The 23,999-nt window shown below is 45.7% G+C and overlaps 1 long non-coding RNA gene across 1 annotated transcript; it reads right to left on the minus strand.

Annotated features, from left to right (window-relative positions):
* Positions 1-416: 416 nt before the first annotated feature.
* LOC146866538 (uncharacterized) lies at positions 417-18,259 on the minus strand. The gene is made up of 4 exons (XR_014976817.1): positions 18,127-18,259; positions 16,805-16,942; positions 1,668-1,805; positions 417-478 (listed from the first exon to the last, which is right to left on the minus strand). It is a non-coding gene; the product is annotated as an uncharacterized LOC146866538 (long non-coding RNA).
* Positions 18,260-23,999: the final 5,740 nt, after the last annotated feature.

Below are 23,999 nucleotides of genomic sequence, written 5' to 3' on the forward strand. Positions count from 1 at the left end.
TTGAGTATCAGAGCCCAACATACAGACTGCAGTGGAAGAGGTGAAAGCAGTTTACTTCTGTTAGAAAGTTAGACTGTGGCTCTAACGTAAGGTAATACATTCCAGCCACAAAAGCAGTGATTTCCTCAGATCGTAAATTGCTAGCATCAGGACCTAAAGCAGGTTTTGGTAGCCTTGGAGGCAGTCAGACTTTTATTAACCATCATCACTAAAACAAAGTGAACCACATTACTTCCATCTCGACAGAAATGATATTCAAGTAGAGTGCCCCACTTGAAAGTAGTGAAGAAGTTCAGATGCTGTGAACGTCTTAATACCCAAAGGAATGATTGTGAGTTTACCTTACCACATAAATTGGTAAAATGGTGCAGTATGCTTGAAGACTTCAGTGTTTCTTTCTTTTTTTTTTTTGTTTAGTCTCGGCAATGCAGCGATAATCTGTTGTGCAACACTGCCACTGCTGGTCATTCAGTATAATCTGCAGATGGATAAGTCCACTGTTATTGAATTTACTATATGCAATACAACACAAATTGCTTTTTCTAACTCACAAACACATCAGTACTATAGAGTGTGTTATTGTGAAAATCCACAGCTCATTAGAAATTCAAAACTAAATTTGTGTTTTCAACCTCACATACTTCTCTAAATCCCATGCCGGATTTGCTAACACTCTCTAAACTGTAGCAGCTACATTAGGACACAGACAAATAGATCTCATTGCCAGCAAAGTGGCAGGGTACCCTACTCACTGCATTTGTTTTCAGATATGGTACACCAGAGTTAATTGAGTCAGCTGATAAGTTGGGAGTGGAAGGGTAATGCTTCAGGTAGTGGGAATAATAAAAACTATGAATGGCATATGTTACCAGCATCATTTTAGCCAAGGCCTACTAGTAAAGCAACGGTGAGGAAAAGACTATTATGATCAACCACACATTCATACAAGTCTAGAAGTCTGAAAAAATGCCCCTACTTCTTTCATCTTAGTTTTCAGTTGGGCATCCTCTCAACCCTGCTACTCATTTAAATACCAAGATAAATGTATCCTATTGCTTGCTAGGCAATTGATTGGCCCTCCTGTCAGATGACATCCTGCTGTAGCTTTATGATGTCAGGGCACCACTGGAACAATTGTCCTTGGTAAGGGTGACACAGGAGGATGAGATCTCAGCAATTATGCACTCGGTCACTATCTGCATTTAGGACTGCAAGGCAAGCAGGAGGTGGAACGGTTAAGGACTCTGAATTAGTCAAAGCATTGGGGGCTTTTTCAACTTGGGATGGAGATACAAAAACACCGATGATCCTTAGCAATCCATCTTGAGTATCAGAGCCCAACATACAGACTGCAGTGGAAGAGGTGAAAGCAGCGTACTTCTGTGAGAAAGTTAGACTATGGCTCTAACGTAAGGTAATACATTCCAGCCTCAAAGGCAGTGATTTCCTCAGATGGTATATTGCTAGCACCAGGATCTAAAGCAGGTTTTGGTAGCCATGGAGGCAGTCAGACTTTTATTAAGCATCATGACTAAAACAAAGTGAGCCACATTACTTCCATCTTGACAGAAATGATATTCAGAGTACCCCACTTGAAAGTAGTGAAGAAATTCAGATGCTGTGAACGTCTTTTAATGCCCAAAGGAATGATTGTGAGTTTAACTTACCACATAAATTGGTAAAATGATGCAGAATGCTTGAAGACTTCAGTGTTTTTATTTCTTTTTATTTTTTGTTTGGTTAGTCTCGGCAATGAAGCAATAGTCTGTTGTGCAACACTGCCACTGCTGGTCATTCAGTATAATCTGCAGATGGAAAAGTCCACTGTTGGTGAATTTACTATATGCAATACAACGCAAATTGCTTTTTATAACTCACAAACACATCAGTACTATAGAGTGTGTTATTGTGAGAATCCACAGCTCATTAGAAATTTGAAACTAAATTTGTGTTTTCAACCTCACATACTTCTCTAAATCCCATGCCAGATTTGCTAACACTCTCTAAGCTGTAGCAGCTACATTAGGACACAGACAAATAGATCTCATTGCCAGCAAAGTGGCAGGGTACCCTACTCACTGCATTTGTTTTCTGATATGGTACACCAGAGTTAATTAAGTCAGCTGATAAGTTGAGAGTGGAAGGGTAATGCTTCAGGCAGTGGGAATGATAAAAACTATGAATGGCATATGTTACCAGCATCATTTTAGCAAAGGCCTACTAGTAAAGCAATGGTGAGGAAAAGACTATTATGATCAACCACACATTCATACAAGTCTAGAAGTCTGAAAAAAATGCCCCTACTTCTTTCATCTTAGTTTTCAGTTGGGCATCCTCTCTACCCTGCTACTCATTTCAATACCAAGATAAATGTATCCTATTGCTTGCTAGGCAATTGATTGGCCCTCCTGTCAGAGGACATCCTGCTGTAGCTTTATGATGTCAGGGCACCACTGGAACAATCGTCCTTGGTAAGGGTGACATAGGAGGATGAGATCTCAGCAATTATGCACTCGGTCACTATCTGCATTTAGGACTGCAAGGAAAGCAGGAGATGGAACGGTTAAGGACTCTGAACCAGTCAAAGCATTGGGGGCTTTTTCAACGTGAGATGGAGATACAAAAACACAGATGATCCTTAACAATCAATATTGAGTATCAGAGCCGAACATACAGACTGCAGTGAAAGAGGTGAAAGCAGCTTACTTCTGTGAGAAAGTTAGACTATGGCTCTAACGTAAGGTAATACATTCCAGCCACAAAAGCAGTGATTTCCTCAGATGGTAAATTGCTAGCACCAGGATCTAAAGCAGGTTTTGGTAGCCTTGGAGGCAGTCAGACTTTTATTAACCATCATCACTAAAACAAAGTGAACCACATTACTTCCATCTCGACAGAAATGATATTCAAGCAGAGTGCCCCACTTGAAAGTAGTGAAGAAATTCAGATGCTGAGAACATCTTAATGCCCAAAGGAATGATTGTGAGTTTAACTTACCACATAAATTGGTAAAATGGTGCAGTATGCTTGAAGACTTCAGTGTTTATTTCTTTTTTTTTTTTGTTTAGTCTCGGCAATGCAGCGATAATCTGTTGTGCAACACTGCCACTGCTGGTCATTCAGTATAATCTGCAGATGGATAAGTCCACTGTTATTGAATTTACTATATGCAATACAACACAAATTGCTTTTTCTAACTCACAAACACATCAGTACTATAGAGTGTGATATTGTGAATATCCACAGCTCATTAGAAATTCAAAACTAAATTTGTGTTTTCAACCTCACATACTTCTCTAAATCCCATGCCGGATTTGCTAACACTCTCTATAAACTGTAGCAGCTTCATTAGGACACAGACAAATAGATCTCATTGCCAGCAAAGTGGCAGGGTACCCTACTCACTGCATTTGTTTTCTGATATGGTACACCAGAGTTAATTAAGTCAGCTGATAAGTTGAGAGTGGAAGGATAATGCTTCAGGCCGTGGGAATAATAAAAACTATGAATGGCATATGTTACCAGCATCATTTTAGCCAAGGCCTACTAGTAAAGCAATGGTGAGGAAAATACTATTATGATCAACCACACATTCATACAACTCTAGAAGCCTGAAAAAATGCCCCTACTTCTTTCATCTTAGTTTTCAGTTGGGCATCCTCTCTACCCTGCTACTCATTTAAATACCAAGATAAATGTATCCTATTGCTTGCTAGGCAATTGATTGGCCCTCCTGTCAGATGACATCCTGCTGTAGCTTTATGATGTCAGGGCACCACTGGAACAATTGTCCTTGGTAAGGGTGACATAGGAGGATGAGATCTCAGCAATTATGCACTCGGTCACTATCTGCATTTAGGACTGCAATGAAAGCAGGAGATGGAACGGTTAAGGACTCTGAACCAGTCAAAGCATTGGGGCCTTTTCAACGTGGGATGGAGATACAAAAACACAGATGATCCTTAACAATCAATATTGAGTATCAGAGCCCAACATACAGACTGCAGTGGAAGAGGTGAAAGCAGCTTACTTCTGTGAGAAAGTTAGACTATGGCTCTACCGTAAGGTAATACATTCCAGCCACAAAAGCAGTGATTTCCTCAGATGGTAAATTGCCAGCACCAGGATCTAAAGCAGGTTTTGGTAGCCTTGGAGGCAGTCAGACTTTTATTAACCATCATCACTAAAACAAAGTGAACCACATTACTTCCATCTCAACAGAAATGATATTAAAGCAGAGTGCCCCACTTGAAAGTAGTGAAGAAGTTCAGATGCTGTGAACGTCTTAATGCCCAAAGGAATGATTGTGAGTTTAACTTACCACATAAATTGGTAAAATGGTGCAGTATGCTTGAAGACTTCAGTGTTTATTTCTTTTGTTTTTTTGTTTAGTGTCGGCAATGCAGCGATAATCTGTTGTGCAACACTGCCACTGCTGGTCATTCAGTATAATCTGCAGATGGATAAGTCCACTGTTATTGAATTTACTATATGCAATACAACACAAATTGCTTTTTCTAACTCACAAACACATCAGTACTATAGAGTGTGTTATTGTGAAAATCCACAGCTCATTAGAAATTTGAAACTAAATTTGTGTTTTCAACCTCACATACTTCTCTAAATCCCATGCCGGATTTGCTAACACTCTCTAAACTGTAGCAGCTACATCAGGACACAGACAAATAGATCTCATTGCCAGCAAAGTGGCAGGGTACCCTACTCACTGCATTTGTTTTCTGATATGGTACACCAGAGTTAATTAAGTCAGCTGATAAGTTGAGAGTGGAAGGGTAATGCTTCAGGCCGTGGGAATAATAAAAACTATGAATGGCATATGTTACCAGCATCATTTTAGCCAAGGCCTACTAGTAAAGCAATGGTGAGGAAAAGACTATTATGATCAACCACACATTCATACAAGTCTAGAAGCCTGAAAAAATGCCCCTACTTCTTTCATCTTAGTTTTCAGTTGGGCATCCTCTCTACCCTGCTACTCATTTAAATACCAAGATAAATGTATCCTATTGCTTGCTAGGCAATTGATTGGCACTCCTGTCAGATGACATCCTGCTGTAGCTTTATGATGTCAGGGCACCACTGGAACAATTGTCCTTGGTAAGGGTGACACAGGAGGATGAGATCTCAGCAATTATGCACTCGGTCACTATCTGCATTTAGGACTGCAAGGCAAGCAGGAGGTGGAACGGTTAAGGACTCTGAACTAGTCAAAGCATTGGGGGCTTTTTCAACGTGGGATGGAGATACAAAAACACCGATGATCCTTAGCAATCCATCTTGAGTATCAGAGCCCAACATACAGACTGCAGTGGAAGAGGTGAAAGCAGCTTACTTCTATGAGAAAGTTAGACTAATGCTCTAACGTAAGGTAATACATTCCAGCCTCAAAAGCAGTGATTTCCTCCGATGGTATATTGCTAGCACCAGGATCTAAAGCAGGTTTTGGTAGCCTTGGAGGCAGTCAGACTTTTATTAACCATCATCACTAAAACAAAGTGAACCACATTACTTCCATCTCGACAGAAATGATATTCAAGCAGAGTGCCCCACTTGAAAGTAGTGAAGAAGGTCCGATGCTGTGAACGTCTTAATGCCCAAAGGAATGATTGTGAGTTTAACTTACCACATAAATTGGTAAAATGGTGCAGTATGCTTGAAGACTTCAGTGTTTATTTCTTTTTTTTTTTTGTTTAGTCTCGGCAATGCAGCGATAATCTGTTGTGCAACACTGCCACTGCTGGTCATTCAGTATAATCTGCAGATGGATAAGTCCACTGTTATTGCATTTACTATATGCAATACAACACAAATTGCTTTTTCTAACTCACAAACACATCATTACTATAGAGTGTGATATTGTGAATATCCACAGCTCATTAGAAATTCAAAACTAAATTTGTGTTTTCAACCTCACATGCTTCTCTAAATCCCATGCCGGATTTGCTAACACTCTCTAAACTGTAGCAGCTATATTAGGACACAGACAAATAGATCTCATTGCCAGCAAAGTGGCAGGGTACCCTACTCACTGCATTTGTTTTCCGATATGGTACACCAGAGTTAATTAAGTCAGCTGATAATTTGAGAGTGGAAGGATAATGCTTCAGGCCGTGGGAATAATAAAAACTATGAATGGCATATGTTACCAGCATCATTTTAGCCAAGGCCTACTAGTAAAGCAATGGTGAGGAAAAGACTATTATGATCAACCACACATTCATTCAAGTCTAGAAGCCTGAAAAAATGCCCCTACTTCTTTCATCTTAGTTTTCAGTTGGGCATCCTCTCTACCCTGCTACTCATTTAAATACCAAGATAAATGTATCCTATTGCTTGCTAGGCAATTGATTGGCCCTCCTGTCAGATGACATCCTGCTTTAGCTTTATGATGTCAGGGCACCACTGGAACAATTGTCCTTGGTAAGGGTGACACAGGAGGATGAAATCTCAGCAATTATGCACTCGGTCACTATCTGCATTTAGGACTGCAAGGCAAGCAGGAGGTGGAACGGTTAAGGACTCTGAACCAGTCAAAGCATTGGGGGCTTTTTCAACGTGGGATGGAGATACAAAAACACAGATGATCCTTAACAATCCATCTTGAGTATCAGAGCCCAACATACAGACTGCAGTGGAAGAGGTGAAAGCAGCTTACTTCTGTGAGAAAGTTAGACTAATGCTCTAACGTAAGGTAATGCATTCCAGCCTCAAAAGCAGTGATTTCCTCCGATGGTATATTGCTAGCACCAGGATCTAAAGCAGGTTTTGATAGCCTTGGAGGCAGTCAGACTTTTATTAGCCAACATCACTAAAACAAAGTGATACATAACATTACTTCCATCTCGACAGAATTATATTCAAGCAGAGTGCCCCACTTGAAAGTAGTGAAGAAATTCAGATGCTGAGAACATCTTAATGCCCAAAGGAATGATTGTGAGTTCAACTTACCACATACATTGGTAAAATTATGCAGTATGCTTGAAGACTTCAGTCTTTATTTCTTTTTTTTTTTTTGTTTAGTCTCGGCAATGCAGCGATAATCTGTTGTGCAACACTGCCACTCCTGGTCATTCAGTATAATCTGCAGATGGAAAAGTCCACTGTTGGTGAATTTACTATATGCAATACAACACAAATTGCTTTTTCTAACTCACAAACACATCAGTACTATAGAGTGTGTTATTGTGAGAATCCACAGCTCATTAGAAATTTGAAACTAAATTTGTGTTTTCAACCTCACATACTTCTCTAAATCCCATGCCGGATTTGCTAACACTCTCTAAACTGTAGCAGCTACATCAGGACACAGACAAATAGATCTCATTGCCAGCAAAGTGGCAGGGTACCCTACTCACTGCATTTGTTTTCTGATATGGTACACCAGAGTTAATTAAGTCAGCTGATAAGTTGAGAGTGGAAGGGTAATGCTTCAGGCCGTGGGAATAACAAAAACTATTAATGGCATATGTTACCAGCATCATTTTAGCCAAGGCCTACTAGTAAAGCAATGGTGAGGAAAAGACTATTATAATCAACCACACATTCATACATGTCTAGAAGTCTGAAAAAATGCCCCAACTTCTTTCATCTTAGTTTTCAGTTGGGCATCCTCTCTACCCTGCTACTCATTTAAATACCAAGATAAATGTATCCTATTGCTTGCTAAGCAATTGATTGGCCCTCCTGTCAGATGACATCCTGCTGTAGCTTTATGATGTCAGGGCACCACTGAAACAATCGTCCTTGGTAAGGGTGACATAGGAGGATGAGATCTCAGCAATTATGCACTCGGTCACTATCTGCATTTAGGACTGCAATGAAAGCAGGAGATGGAACGGTTAAGGACTCTGAACCAGTCAAAGCATTGGGGGCTTTTTCAACGTGGGATGGAGATACAAAAACACAGACGATCCTTAACAATCAATATTGAGTATCAGAGCCCAACATACAGACTGCAGTGGAAGAGGTGAAAGCAGCTTACTTCTGTGAGAAAGTTAGACTATGGCTCTAACGTAATGTAATACATTCCAGCCACAAAAGCAGTGATTTCCTCAGATGGTAAATTGCTAGCACCAGGATCTAAAGCAGGTTTTGGTAGCCTTGGAGGCAGTCGGACTTTTATTAACTATCATCACTAAAACAAAGTGAACCACATTACTTCCATCTCAACAGAAATGATATTCAAGCAGAGTGCCCCACTTGAAAGTAGTGAAGAAGTTCAGATGCTGTGAACGTCTTAATGCCCAAAGGAATGATTGTGAGTTTAATTTACCACATAAATTGGTAAAATGGTGCAGTATAATTGAAGACTTCAGTGTTTATTTCTTTTTTTTTTTTGTTTAGTCTCGGCAATGCAGCGATAATCTGTTGTGCAACACTGCCACTGCTGGTCATTCAGTATAATCTGCAGATGGATAAGTCCACTGTTATTGAATTTACTATATGCAATACAACACAAATTGCTTTTTCTAACTCACAAACACATCAGTACTATAGAGTGTGTTATTGTGAAAATCCACAGCGCATTAGAAATTCGAAACTAAATTTGTGTTTTCAACCTCACATACTTCTCAAAATCCCATGCCGGATTTGCCAACACTCTCTAAATTGTAGCACCTACATTAGGACACAGACAAATGGATCTTATTGCCAGCCAAGTGGCAGGGTACCCTACTCACTGCATTTGTTTTAGGATATGGTACACCAGAGTTAATTAAGTCAGCTGATAAGTTGAGAGTGGAAGGGTAATGCTTCAGGCAGTGGGAATAATAAAAACTATGAATGGCATATGTTACCAGCATCATTTTAGACAAGGCCTACTAGTAAAGCAATGGTGAGGAAAAGACTATTATGATCAACCACACATTCATACAAGTCTAGTAGCCTGAAAAAATGCCCCTACTTCTTTCATCTTAGTTTTCAGTTGGGCATCCTCTCTACCCTGCTACTCATTTAAATACCAAGATAAATGTATCCTATTGCTTGCTAGGCAATTGATTGGCCCTCCTGTCAGATGACATCTTGCTGTAGCTTTATGATGTCAGGGCACCACTGGAACAATCGTCCTTGGTAAGGGTGACATAGGAGGATGAGATCTCAGCAATTATGCACTCGGTCACTATCTGCATTTAGGACTGCAATGAAAGCAGGAGATGGAACGGTTAAGGACTCTGAACCAGTCAAAGCATTGGGGCCTTTTCAACGTGGGATGGAGATACAAAAACAAAGATGATCCTTAAAAATCAATATTGAGTATCAGAGCCAAACATACAGACTGCAGTGGAAGAGGTGAAAGCAGCTTACTTCTGTGAGAAAGTTAGACTATGGCTCTAACGTAAGGTAATACATTCCAGCCACAAAAGCAGTGATTTCCTCAGATGGTAAATTGCTAGCACCAGGATCTAAAGCAGGTTTTGGTAGCCTTGGAGGCAGTCAGACTTTTATTAACCATCATCACTAAAACAAAGTGAACCACATTAATTCCATCTCGACAGAAATGATATTCAAGCAGAGTGCCCCACTTGAAAGTAGTGAAGAAGGTCCGATGCTGTGAACGTCTTTTTTTTTTGATGCACAGGAGTTAGCAGCGTTGATAGCCACACCATCCGGACCCCACTGTACGGTTTCATTTTAAACTGAAAGAACAACCAGAAAAACAAACCCACAAGGCAATCCACAATCAGAAATAGCAGCATGTGCTCCCCTGAGAGGGGGACCCTACCAGTCCATAGGAGTATCAAGAAGGGGAAGAGATCAGGACTAGGGCTGGGTAAACTCAATGCCCGGAACAAGGAAGATGGGTCGGCTAAGGGGATGGGGCAAGCGACGGATCGGGCAATAACGGCGGAGCACAGATTCCCCCGCGGTAGGCGTTCCAGGGGCCCCATACTTTCACCCATGTCCCAGGCTTACCTCTCGCCACATACACCACCTTTTCCCGAAACATGCACCAATCCATATGTTCCTTCCAGGCCGAGACAGTCGGGGACCTCTGGGATCCCCACAGTTGAGCAATATCACGCTTGGCCACCATATATCCCAGAGTCACCCACCACGTCTGTGGCGCCGAGTAGTCGGTAGGTTCCCACACATTCAACAGGCATCTCCTCGCTTTGGGTAGCAGCACCACATGCGTAACCACACGCAGGACCTCATGCACACCACGCCAGAATCGCTCCACCTCCGGGCATTCCCACAATATATGCAGAAAGGTCCCCAAAGTGCCACACCCACGCTTACACAACCCGTCCACAGCATAGCCCATACGCAGGAGCCTTGGCCCCGTCATGTAGACTCTGTGGAGTATCTTGAGCTGGACGAAGCGAAGGCGGGCCGGTATGGCCACCTCTTTTGGGGAGGCCACCGCAGAGGCCCAGTCCTCGTCGTCCAGCTCCAGTCCATCGGCAACCCAAGCCTCACGAAGGGCAGTCAGCAATCCCGAGCGGTCATTGATCAGTTTTTTGTAGATCAGTGAGATCGTGCTGTCCGGAACGTGTCCATCCAGCACTCTATCCTCCAGGGGGGAATACTCCGGGATGGATGCAACGTCCGGGAAGACGGAGCCCAGTGCATGACGGATCTGCAAATACCGAAAGTACTCCCTGTCATGCAACTGGAATTCCGTCTGCAGCATCTCGAACATTTTAAATCCTCCCCTCGTCCAGAGATCCCCCACTTTGCTGATGCCTATCATGTCCCACTTCTCGAAGCCCTTCGAGGTCCACAGGGAGCCCAACTGCTCGGACGCGTATAGTGGTGATGCCCGGGTCAGACGGTCCTTCCACCCCATCGCCACATTAGCCGCGTGCCACACTCGCACCATGACACGCGTGGGGCCGGTCAGCCGAGCGTCGGGCGCGCTGGAGTAGAGCGCTCGATTATAGTCCCCACCCGGGAGTAGCATCTTATCCATTTCGAATGCCGGGTTTAAGGCGGGCCCGTACAGGCCGTGATTAATCGCAGCCAGCTGGGAGGCCCAATAGTACCGTTTGATATCCGGGAGGGCAATCCCTCCGTCATACCATGGGAGCGTCAGCTTCGCCAGGGCGATACGCGGCCTCCCGTCCCAGAACAGGCGGCGCTGCAAACTCTCCACCTCACGGAAGTAGCGCGCTGGGACGAGGTCCATAGTATTCTGCAAAGCGTACAGGAAACGCGGCAGAGACATCATCTTAAACAATGCCGCCCGGCCGAGCGGCGAAAGCGGCAAGCGCCGCCAGCGCGTGACATCTTCCTTCAGGCGCTGGAGGGGGGAAGCAAGTTCCGATCATACCGGGCCTCCGGGTCCAGAGTAATGAAGACACCCAGGTACCGAAATCCCTGCGGGGCGATCTGGATCGGACAGCCCAGCGGGAGAATAGGAGCCTCCCCAGAGAGAACATACACGCACGATTTAGCCCAGTTGATGACAAGGCCGGAGTTACGACCAAATGAATGCAAAACATCAACCAGTACTATCAGTGATTTACGTGGGGAAGCTAGGTACAAGAGGATGTCATCAGCGTATAGGGATACGCGGTCCTCATACTCGGGGGTCCAACGGAGACCACGGATGGAAGGATCCCACCGCAGCCACTCCGCCAGGGGCTCCAAGGCAAGCGCAAAAAGGAGCGGCGATAAGGGGAAGCCCTGCCGCGTGCCCCGGCCCAGCTCGAACGGAGCCGATACTCTACCGTTCACCACCACCTGCGCCAATGGGCCCGAATACAGCAATTTGACCCAACTGATGAACCCTGCGCCAAAGCCAAACTTCGCAAGCATCGCCCAGATGTATGGCCATTCAAGCGTGCCAAACGCCATGGTGGCGTCCAAGGACGCCAAAATGGCCGGCTCCCGTATGTACTGAACACGTGCGAGCACCCCATGCAAACGCCGCAAGTTAAGGGCCGTGTTACGATGGGGAATAAAGCCGGACTGATCCTGGTGAACCAGGTCGCCCACCACGCCGACCAGCCGATTGGCCAGGACCTTGGCGAGAATTTTGGGCTCCGCGTTCAGTAGCGAAATGGGCCGATAGGATGTAACCCGGTCCCGAGGTCTCCCCTCCTTGTGGATAACCACGATTGTAGCCAGACGCTGGTCCAGCGGGAGGGAGCCCACCGAGTGAGCCTCCAGGAACATCGATCGGAGATGTGGTGCCAGCGTATCCGGTCGCAACTTGTACAACTCGATGGGGAGACCATTAGGACCCATGGCCTTGCCGGAAGCGACCGAACGTATGGCGAGGGCGATTTCGTCGGAGGTTGGAGCGGCGTCCAACGACACTCTGTCCTCCTCCGAAAGGGAAGGCAGCGCGATATCCCTGAGCAGGGCACGGGAATCCTCTTCAGAGCGGGAAGACACCGGGGAATACACCCCACGGAAATAATCCGCGAAGCAGGAGACAATTTCTTCCGGCTCAGTAACACACACACCGTCCGTTTTCTCAATCAGCGGGACTACACGACTCGCTCTCTCCTTTTTGTCCAACCACGCAATCAATTTACCAGCCTTATCACCCACATCATACAGTCTCCCCTGTTGCTCTCTACTGAGGCCCCTGGCCGCCTCCGTGACGAGGGCCCTATAGGCCGCTTGCTTGAGTTGGAGAACATGTAATACGGCATCCGTCACCCCACATTCTAGATTACCCTCCAACTCGGCTATCTCAGCTTCCACCCGGGTCACCTCCTCCCGCTCGCGCCTCCGGGTGTGGGAAATAAGGGACAGGGCCTCTCCTCGTAGTACTGTCTTGAATGCCTCCCACAGTGAGACAGCCGAAGGCACGGACCCCACATTCTCGTCAAAATAGCGCTGGAGGGATTTAATCAATTCAGCGCGAATGGTGGGGTCGCGCAGGTACCAGGGATTGATTGGGACCACCCTACCCTCACCCCTCGGAAAAAGATCCAGGTGTAACAGGAGCGGGGAATGGTCCGAGATACCCCGTGCCAAATGGCGCACCTCTCCCACCCTCCCAACATAGGCCGCCGGGACCAGGACATAATCTAGTCGTGAGAGACTACCATGGGCCCCCGAATGGAAGGTATACTGTAGCTGCGTGGGATGTTTTAAACGCCAGCAATCCACCAATCCCAAAGTGTCCAATAGGCCAGATAGCCACGCTTGGGCCCGGGGGAGGTCCCTAGGGGGGTGACGATCCACAGTCCCGGAAACCACCGCATTGAAATCCCCCCCCACCACCAGAATCCCCCCCGGAAGGCCAAGGAGGAGGCGCCCCAGGTCCGCAAAGGTAGTCGACTGCAGCCCCGGCGGGACGTATACTGACACAAAAACGCCCACTTTGCCCTCCATCTTTCCCACCAAGACCGTGTAACGTCCCCTGTCGTCATGGAGCACCTCATCAATCTCCAACGGGAGCGAGTTCTTAACCATGATGCCCACACCCCTTGAGCCAGACGTGAAGCCCGAATGGACCACTAGGCGATAGCCACGCCGATTCATGGCGCAGAAGGAGTTGCCAATGAGGTGTGTCTCCTGCAGAAAAACTACATCGGGCGAGATTCGCTTCAAGAACTGCAGGACCACACCACGTTTAATCATGTCCCCCAGTCCATTCACGTTCCAGGACAACAGAGTTAGTTCCCTACCCCCCATCATAGACAGAAGCCACCATTTGTCCCCCCGAGAGCACTATAGAGCTAACACAATGATACTTTTGCCTTGTGGTAAAAACGAACAACACCCCCCTATCCCTGCCCACCCGCCCCAACAAAACTCCCCCCTCCCTGCACCCCTGCATGAGCCCGAACAGCCCCCCCAACGTGCAGTGTGCCTGTCGCCCCATATATATAGTAAAAACTAGCTAAACCCCCAAGAGGAGGAAGGAGAACCCCCAGTAGACCCCACACAACCTCCATAGGAGGGGAAATTATACAGACAGACGCTTAATCGAGAGTGGCATCATTTTTGTCCAGAGTGAAGCCCAATATTACCCCCTCAGTCCCGATCCAGTGTGCCGTCTCCCCCCGCCGCCCCCCCCCGCCCCCTCGATCACGATCCCCAGACAGAGTGTCCAGCCAGTCCCCGGCCGCTTCGGGACGATCAAAAAAGTGCGTGCGACCCTCTACCTCCACTCGCAGCTTGGCTGGGAAGAGCATAGCGTATTTAAGGTTCAGGTCCCGAAGACGGCACTTGACGCCTAGGAAGCTCAGTCTCTGCTTCTGGACCGCTGGGGTGAAATCAGGGTAAAAGTTCACCTCCATATTGTCAAGCTTAACCGGCCCATGCAGTCTGGAGGCTTGCAGGATAGCGTCTCTGTCCCGAAAGTTGAAAATCCGGGCAATGAGAGGTCGCGGAGGGGCTCCGACCTTCGGCCTTCCCCCGGGAACCCTGTGGGCCCGCTCCACCGCGAAGAATTTACTCAGCCCCCGTGGCTGAAGATGGGTAGCGATCAGGTCCTCCACAAATAGGTTCGCCGCCGCTTCCTCCCGTCCCTCGGGCACCCCGATGATGCGGATGTTGTTCCTCCGGGCCCGACTCTCGGAGTCCTCCAGGCGCCGATCCATAAGCGCGCTCGCCTGACTAAGCCGGCGCACTTCTGTTTGTAGTGCTGCCACCTCAGTAGTAAGGCCCGATGCGGTGTGGGCCAAAGAATCAACTCGGTCGTTGGTCTTGGAAAGATCGGCCCTCACCAGGCCAACATCCACGAGGACCGAGTCGATCTTCTGTGCCAGTGTGTCGAACCGCTGGCCCACCGAGGCCTTCATCTCGGCAATGGCGCCCATGACATCCCGCAGAGTCAGATCCGTGGGCAGGTCCGGGGCATCAGGAGGGCCCTCAAGGGATTTGTGCGGTCCGCCGGGAGATCCCTTCTGGAGGGTATAGCGGTCCATACTGTTGGCCTGATGGGTGGTGCCACGCCGGGTCGACTTGGTCTTTGCCCGGTCTCCATCTTGTTTCGTGGCCATGGCCACCAGTCCCCCGGTCGCACCAGCCACGTCGTGAAGGGCAGGCAATCAGGGCCACAAGCTCCGGGGGGGGGCCACCCCAGATCAGCGGGGTGGGTCACAGCCGGCGGGCAGGCCGAGTCTCCCAGCGAGACCACACCAACACAAAGAGCCCCGCGACCCAACCCTGCAGAGACGGCAAGGGGGTGCGAAAGCGAAAGCGAAAGTGCGGGGTACGCGACTCGCCAGGCCCGGCCCGCCGCTGTTGTTCACTTTGTCACTGGGTCACCCCTCAGCGCAAATCCGGGGTCTGGCGAGGAGAAGGCGGCAGACTTCAATCGGTGCTCACTCCGGTGTCCGAGGTCCGATTTGACAACGGGAAACGGGTGCCACCTCAGCTCAGGCTCACCAACACAGTCCCCTCACCCGAGACAGGATAAATTCAGGATAGTCGTAGGAGGTTGCGGAGGTCCTCGGGAGCCTCGCACCTACGCGGCCATCTTGGTTGCGCGCTAGGCTCCTCCTCCTTGCTGTGAACGTCTTAATGCCCAAAGGAATGATTGTGAGTTTAACTTACCACATAAATTGGTAAAATGGTGCAGTATGCTTGAAGACTTCAGTGTTTATTTCTTTTTTTTTTTGGTTTAGTCTCGGCAATGCAGCGATAATCTGTTGTGCAACACTGCCACTGCTGGTCATTCAGTATAATCTGCAGATGGAAAAGTCCACTGTTGGTGAATTTACTATATGCAATACAAAACAAATTGCTTTTTCTAACTCACAAACACATCAGTACTATAGAGTGTGTTATTGTGAAAATCCACAGCTCATTAGAAATTCGAAACTAAATTTGTGTTTTCAACCTCACATGATTCTCTAAATCCCATGCCGGATTTGCTAACACTCTCTAAACTGTAGCAGCTACATTAGGACACAGACAAATAGATCTTATTGCCAGCAAATTGGCAGGGTACCCTACTCACTGCATTTGTTTTCGGATATGGTACACCAGAGTTAATTAAGTCAGCTGATAAGTTGAGAGTGGAAGGGTAATGCTTCAGTTAGCAGAAATATTAAAACCATGAATAGCATGTTACCAGCATCATTTTAGCCAAGGCCTACTAGTAAAGCAATGGTGAGGAAAAGACTATTATGATCAACCACACATTCATACAAGTCTAGAAGTCTGAAAAAATGCCCCTACTTCTTTCATCTTAGTTTTCAGTTGGGCATCCTCTCTACCCTGCTACTCATTTAAATACCAAGATAAATGTAGCCTATTGCTTGCTAGGCAATTGATTGGCCCTCCTGTCAGATGACATCCTGCTGTAGCTTTATGATGTCAGGGCACCACTGGAACAATTGTCCATGGTAAGGGTGACACAGGAGGATGAGATCTCAGCAATTATGCACTCGGTCACTATTTGCATTTAGGACTGGAAGGCAAGCTGGAGGTGGAACGGTTAAGGACTATGAACCAGCCAAAGCATTGGGGGCTTTTTCAACGTGGGATGGAGATACAAAAACACAGATGATCCTTAACAATCCATCTTGAGTATCAGAGCCCAACATACAGACTGCAGTGGAAGAGGTGAAAGCAGCTTACTTCTGTGAGAAAGTTAGACTATGGCTCTAATGTAAGGTAATACATTCCAGCCTCAAAGGCAGTGATTTCCTCAGATGGTATATTGCTAGCACCAGGATCTAAAGCAGGTTTTGGTAGCCATGGAGGCAGTCAGACTTTTATTAACCATCATGACTAAAACAAAGTGAGCCACATTACTTCCATCTTGACAGAAATGATATTCAGAGTACCCCACTTGAAAGTAGTGAAGAAATTCAGATGCTGTGAACGTCTTTTAATGCCCAAAGGAATGATTGTGAGTTTAACTTACCACATAAATTGGTAAAATGATGCAGAATGCTTGAAGACTTCAGTGTTTTTATTTCTTTTTATTTTTTGTTTGGTTAGTCTCGGCAATGAAGCAATAGTCTGTTGTGCAACACTGCCACTGCTGGTCATTCAGTATAATCTGCAGATGGAAAAGTCCACTGTTGGTGAATTTACTATATGCAATACAACACAAATTGCTTTTTCTAACTCACAAACACATCAGTACTATAGAGTGTGTTATTGTGAGAATCCACAGCTCATTAGAAATTTGAAACTAAATTTGTGTTTTCAACCTCACATACTTCTCTAAATCCCATACCAGATTTGCTAACACTCTCTAAGCTGTAGCAGCTACATTAGGACACAGACAAATAGATCTCATTGCCAGCAAAGTGGCAGGGTACCCTACTCACTGCATTTGTTTTCTGATATGGTACACCAGAGTTAATTAAGTCAGCTGATAAGTTGAGAGTGGAAGGGTAATGCTTCAGGCAGTGGGAATGATAAAAACTATGAATGGCATATGTTGCCAGCATCATTTTAGCCAAGGCCTACTAGTAAAGCAATGGTGAGGAAAAGACTATTATGATCAACCACACATTCATACAAGTCTAGAAGTCTGAAAAAATGCCCCTACTTCTTTCATCTTAGTTTTCAGTTGGGCATCCTCTCTACCCTGCTACTCATTTAAATACCAAGATAAATGTATCCTATTGCTTGCTAGGCAATTGATTGGCCCTCCTGTTAGATGACATCCTGCTGTAGCTTTATGATGTCAGGGCACCACTGGAACAATTGTCCACGGTAAGGGTGACACAGGAGGATGAGATCTCAGCAATTATGCACTCGGTCACTATTTGCATTTAGGACTGCAAGGCAAGCAGGAGGTGGAACGGTTAAGGACTCTGAACCAGCCAAAGCATTGGGGGCTTTTTCAACGTGGGATGGAGATACAAAAACACAGATGATCCTTAACAATCCATCTTGAGTATCAGAGCCCAACATACAGACTGCAGTGGAAGAGGTGAAAGCAGCTTACTTCTGTGAGAAAGTTAGACTATGGCTCTAACGTAAGGTAATACATTTCAGCCTCAAAGGCAGTGATTTCCTCAGATGGTATATTTCTAGCACCAGGATCTAAGGCAGGTTTTGGTAGCCATGGAGGCAGTCAGACTTTTATTAACCATCATGACTAAAACAAAGTGAGCCACATTACTTCCATCTTGACAGAAATGATATTCAGAGTACCCCACTTGAAAGTAGTGAAGTAGTGAAGTAGTGAAGAAATTAATGCCCAAAGGAATGATTGTGAGTTTAACTTACCACATAAATTGGTAAAATGATACAGGATGCTTGAAGACTTCAGTGTTTTTATTTCTTTTTATTTTTTGTTTGGTTAGTCTCGGCAATGAAGCAATAGTCTGTTGTGCAACACTGCCACTGCTGGTCATTCAGTATAATCTGCAGATGGAAAAGTCCACTGTTGGTGAATTTACTATATGCAATACAACACAAATTGCTTTTTCTAACTCACAAACACATCAGTACTATAGAGTGTGTTATTGTGAGAATCCACAGCTCATTAGAAATTTGAAACTAAATTTGTGTTTTCAACCTCACATACTTCTCTAAATCCGATAGCCAGATTTGCTAACACTCTCTAAACTGTAGCAGCTACATTAGGACACAGACAAATAGATCTCATTGCCAGCAAAGTGGCAGGGTACCCTACTCACTGCATTTGTTTTCTGATATGGTACACCAGAGTTAATTAAGTCAGCTGATAAGTTGAGAGTGGAAGGGTAATGCTTCAGGCAGTGGGAATGATAAAAACTATGAATGGCATATGTTACCAGCATCATTTTAGCCAAGGCCTACTAGTAAAGCAATGGTGAGGAAAAGACTATTATGATCAACCACACATTCATACAAGTCTAGAAGTCTGAAAAAATGCCCCTACTTCTTTCATCTTAGTTTTCAGTTGGGCATCCTCTCTACCCTGATACTCATTTAAATACCAAGATAAATGTATCCTATTGCTTGCTAGGCAATTGATTGGCCCTCCTGTCAGATGACATCCTGCTGTAGCTTTATGATGTCAGGGCACCACTGGAACAATCGTCCTTGGTAAGGGTGACAGAGGAGGATGAGATCTCAACAATTATGCACTCGGTCACTATCTGCATTTAGGACTGCAAGGAAAGCAGGAGATGGAACGGTTAAGGACTCTGAACCAGTCAAAGCATTAGGGGCTTTTTCAACGTGGGATGGAGATACAAAAACACAGATGATCCTTAACAATCAATATTGAGTATCAGAGCCCAACATACAGACTGCAGTGGAAGAGGTGAAAGCAGCTTACTTCTGTGAGAAAGTTAGACTATGGCTCTAACGTAAGGTAATACATTCCAGCCACAAAAGCAGTGATTTCCTCAGATGGTAAATTGCCAGCACCAGGATCTAAAGCAGGTTTTGGTAGCCTTGGAGGCAGTCAGACTTTTATTAACCATCATCACTAAAACAAAGTGAACCACATTACTTCCATCTCGACAGAAATGATATTCAAGCAGAGTGCCCCACTTGAAAGTAGTGAAGAAGTTCAGATGCTGTGAACGTCTTAATGCCCAAAGGAATGATTGTGAGTTTAACTTACCACATAAATTGGTAAAATGGTGCAGTATGCTTGAAGACTTCAGTGTTTATTTCTTTTTTTTTTTGGTTTAGTCTCGGCAATGCAGCGATAATCTGTTGTGCAACACTGCCACTGCTGGTCATTCAGTATAATCTGCAGATGGATAAGTCCACTGTTATTGAATTTACTATATGCAATACAAAACAAATTGCTTTTTCTAACTCACAAACACATCAGTACTATAGAGTGTGTTATTGTGAAAATCCACAGCTCATTAGAAATTCGAAACTAAATTTGTGTTTTCAACCTCACATGCTTCTCTAAATCCCATGCCGGATTTGCTAACACTCTCTAAGCTGTAGCAGCTACATTAGGACACAGACAAATAGATCTTATTGCCAGCAAAGTGGCAGGGTACCCTACTCACTGCATTTGTTTTCGGATATGGTACACCAGAGTTAATTAAGTCAGCTGATAAGTTGGGAGTGGAAGGGTAATGCTTCAGGTAGTGGGAATGAAAAAAACTATGAATGGCATGTGTTACCAGCATCATTTTAGCCAAGGCCTACTAGTAAAGCAATGGTGAGGAAAAGACTATTATGATCAACCACACATTCATACAAGTCAAGAAGTCTGAAAAAATGCCCCTACTTCTTTCATCTTAGTTTTCAGTTGGGCATCCTCTCTACCCTGCTACTCATTTAAATACCTAGATAAATGTATCCTATCGCTTGCTAGACAATTGATTGGCCCTCCTGTCAGATGACATCCTGCTATAGCTTTATGATGTCAGGGCACCACTGGAACAATTGTCCATGGTAAGGGTGACACAGGAGGATGAGATCTCAGCAATTATGCACTCGGTCACTATTTGCATTTAGGACTGCAAGGCAAGCAGGAGGTGGAACGGTTAAGGATTGAACCAGTCAAAGCATTGGGGGCTTTTTCAACGTGGGATGGAGATACAAAAACACAGATGATCCTTAACAATCCATCTTTAGTATCAGAGCCCAACATACAGACTGCAGTGGAAGAGGTGAAAGCAGCTTACTTCTGTGAGAAAGTTAGACTATGGCTCTAACGTAAGGTAATACATTCCAGCCTCAAAGGCAGTGATTTCCTCAGATGGTATATTGCTAGCACCAGGATCTAAAGCAGGTTTTGGTAGCCTTGGAGGCAGTCAGACTTTTATTAACCATCATCACTAAAACAAAGTGAACCTCATTACTTCCATCTCAACAGAAATGATATTCAAGCAGAGTGCCCCACTTGAAAATAGTGAAGAAGTTCAGATGCTGTGAACGTCTTAGTGCCCAAAGGAATGATTGTGAGTTTAACTTACCACATAAATTTGTAAAATGGTGCAGTATGCTTGAAGACTTCAGTGTTTATTTCTTTTTTTTTTGTTTAGTCTCGGCAATGCAGCGATAATCTGTTGTGCAACACTGCCACTGCTGGTCATTCAGTATAATCTGCAGATGGATAAGTCCACTGTTATTGAATTTACTATATGCAATACAACACAAATTGCTTTTTCTAACTCACAAACACATCAGTACTATAGAGTGTGTTATTGTGAGAATCCACAGCTCATTAGAAATTTGAAACTAAATTTGTGTTTTCAACCTCACATACTTCTCTAAATCCCATACCAGATTTGCTAACACTCTCTAAGCTGTAGCAGCTACATTAGGACACAGACAAATAGATCTCATTGACAGCAAAGTGGGCGGGTACCTGTTCTGCTCGATTTTCCCGGCCTTCTTGTGAGGCACAATGATTGAATGTGACTTCAGTCTCTTACCATTCAAGCCTAAGGGTTAGAGTAGTGAATGGAGCCTATTTACTAGGCACTTCGACATGATTCTGTGCTCTTCCCCATAGATCAGGGCTCGCACACATAGCCTAGGGGATAGATTTGTTAGTATTAGGGATAACCTGTCCTGTAGTGAGGGTATTTCATGGAGCTGTGCTGAATTCAGGCCTGGTAGGCCTCAAACGGGAGAGACTCCATCTTTCTTTCTGCTCCGGCAGCTTGGGATGTTTCTAGGTCAAACGTAATGTTTTAGTTATGAGGTGTTATTCGCTTGGAGAGAACCGGTTCAGGCCGGCCCTTATCGAAGGATTGTATTTTTCTTCATGCCGAAGACACTACATCAGGCCGGCCGGCTGGGAACGTGTCCTTGGTACGGGGAGGTACAAGAATTTGGTGGGCGGCAGGTTACGGGCCGGAATTTTCCATGAGGAAACGCACCTCTATATTAGTGAAAGTCTGAGGCAGTTACATGTTCAGTCCGTAGGCGGCATCTAGCCGTTAGCAGTAAAGCTACTACTTATTCCAGGGAAGACAGACGCCATCTTGAAGGCGGAGAAGAACCGAGAGACAGATGCTTTCCTAGCAGAATAGCCAGAGATGAGAGAGAGTAGCCGATAAGGAAGAGGTCCCAGTGACTCGGAGAAGGGTGATTCCAGGCGAGCCGAGGCACAGATGAGAAGGGAACCTAGATGACCACTGAGTGCAGGCTACATACTACCAAGGTGATGTCGACCCTTTCTTATTAGAGTGTACAACTTAATCTTTCACTTTTCTTTGCAGGTTATGTGTTATATCGTGATGTTATGTGAATGTGTATGTAATGAGTAATAAAGTATCCAGTTTGTAGTGAACCAACATGTGCTGCGTGTTCTTGTATAAGAGGGTAGCCTATTCTTCTAGTCAGCTGCGGCTACATGAACAGATGTTAACCCTGATCAGGTAAGTGGTAACTGAATAAGGGAAAGAGGAGCCCCTCGAACCTGAGAACAGGCTAGGCTCGAACTGGCAATCCTTGTGTGATCTGATGAATAGTGAGACTGATTCCCTTTTGTATGTTATGGTGATCATAGGATAAACTGTCGTATGGGCAGAGAGGTCTGGATTCGTATGGAATCGCGAGGCCGCCACTTGTGCTGAGACTGCCGTCTGGGTAGAGAGGTCTGGGTTCGTATGGGACCGCGAGGCCGCCACTTGTGATACTGTCGTATGGGCAGAGAGGTCTGGATCCGTATGGGATCGCGAGGCCGCCGATTGTGCTGAGACTGCCGTCTGGGTAGAGAGGTCTGGGTTCGTATGGGACCGCGAGGCCGCCACTTGTGATACTGTCGTATGGGCAGAGAGGTCTGGATCCGTATGGGATCGCGAGGCCGCCGATTGTGCTGAGACTGCCGTCTGGGTAGAGAGGTCTGGGTTCGTATGGGACCGCGAGGCCGCCACTTGTGATACTGTCGTATCGGCAGAGAGGTCTGGATCCGTATGGGATCGCGAGGCCGCCGATTGTGCTGAGACTGCCGTCTGGGTAGAGAGGTCTGGGTTCGTATGGGACCGCGAGGCCGCCACTTGTGATACTGTCGTATGGGCAGAGAGGTCTGGATCCGTATGGGATCGCGAGGCCGCCGATTGTGAGGTCTTGGTATGCATAGTAGGAATCCCCTGTCCTTAGGTGATAGATATATGTGGTTGCAGGATTGTAAATAGGTTCTAGGGAGAGGGTAACGTTCTGGTTGGGTTAGTGAGGCTCTGATGAGCGGGTTCTATCTGATCCGAAAACCCAAGCAGAACATTTGGCGTCACGAACCGTTTACGAAACCTGTGTGCGTTGTGGTTGTATCGTGTTTGCCTTCGGCGCGTGCGTGGTTTTGTTTGTGTATTAATTGTATATACCTGCGTGTAGTTTTCTTTTCTCTTTCTTCTTTTTCTTTTTTTTTTTTTCTCCTTTCTTTCTTTTCAAAGATGTTTTCTAGAAAGTCGAAATCTACTTTTAACCCCTTCCATGCGGGGCGGATTCCCCCGCTGTGCTGAGCGCTGCTTGCGCGGGCGTGGTCATGACGGAACGGTTCCGTCATGAGCACAGCTCAACCGACGCTCATGACGGAACCGTTCCGTCATGAGCGCCGAAGGGGTTAAGTTACCCGTTGATATTCCCGGTTGGGATTCGACGCCTTATGAAGCCTTAGCCCGTGAGTGGGCTGATTCTACTGGTTTGAGTGAGAATTGGAATTCTTTTTTGGAGCTGGCGGAGCCGGCTAATGTGATTACTTGTTTACAGAAGGCGCCGGTATCTAAGGGTGATGAGCTTCCCGTTTTGGGGCGCAGAGGTTGGATTGTTCTGTCTGCGTACAGAATTCTGCATGAGAGGTTGTTGAAGTTACAGAACTTGCATAAGGATTTGGAAACGAACTTTGTTGAGATTCAGAATGCTCATACTTTGTTGCGGTGTCAAAATAAGTTGCTTGCTGACAAACTTGAGACGTACCAAACTATTGCCGAAAGGGCGGCTGTGCGAATTGCTCGTTATAAATACAAGAATCGTCGTGGTCGGGTTTCGACGCGAAAGGTGCGTCTGGTCGTGGCGAAAGCCGGACTGGATTGGAATCCTGATGAATGGGATGGTAATATCTGGAACTCGAGTGATTCTCCTTCCTCGGGTGAGGAGTCTGCCAAGCGCGAGTCCTCTCGCTCCGGCCGTGCTTGTAAATCTGCTTCTTGCGCCTCTGATGGTGCACCCCGTGATTGCGCTCGTCCTTC

Source organism: Triturus cristatus, chromosome 2_1 (assembly GCF_964204655.1).
Source record: "Triturus cristatus chromosome 2_1, aTriCri1.1, whole genome shotgun sequence".
Taxonomy (NCBI): Eukaryota; Metazoa; Chordata; class Amphibia; order Caudata; family Salamandridae; genus Triturus; species Triturus cristatus.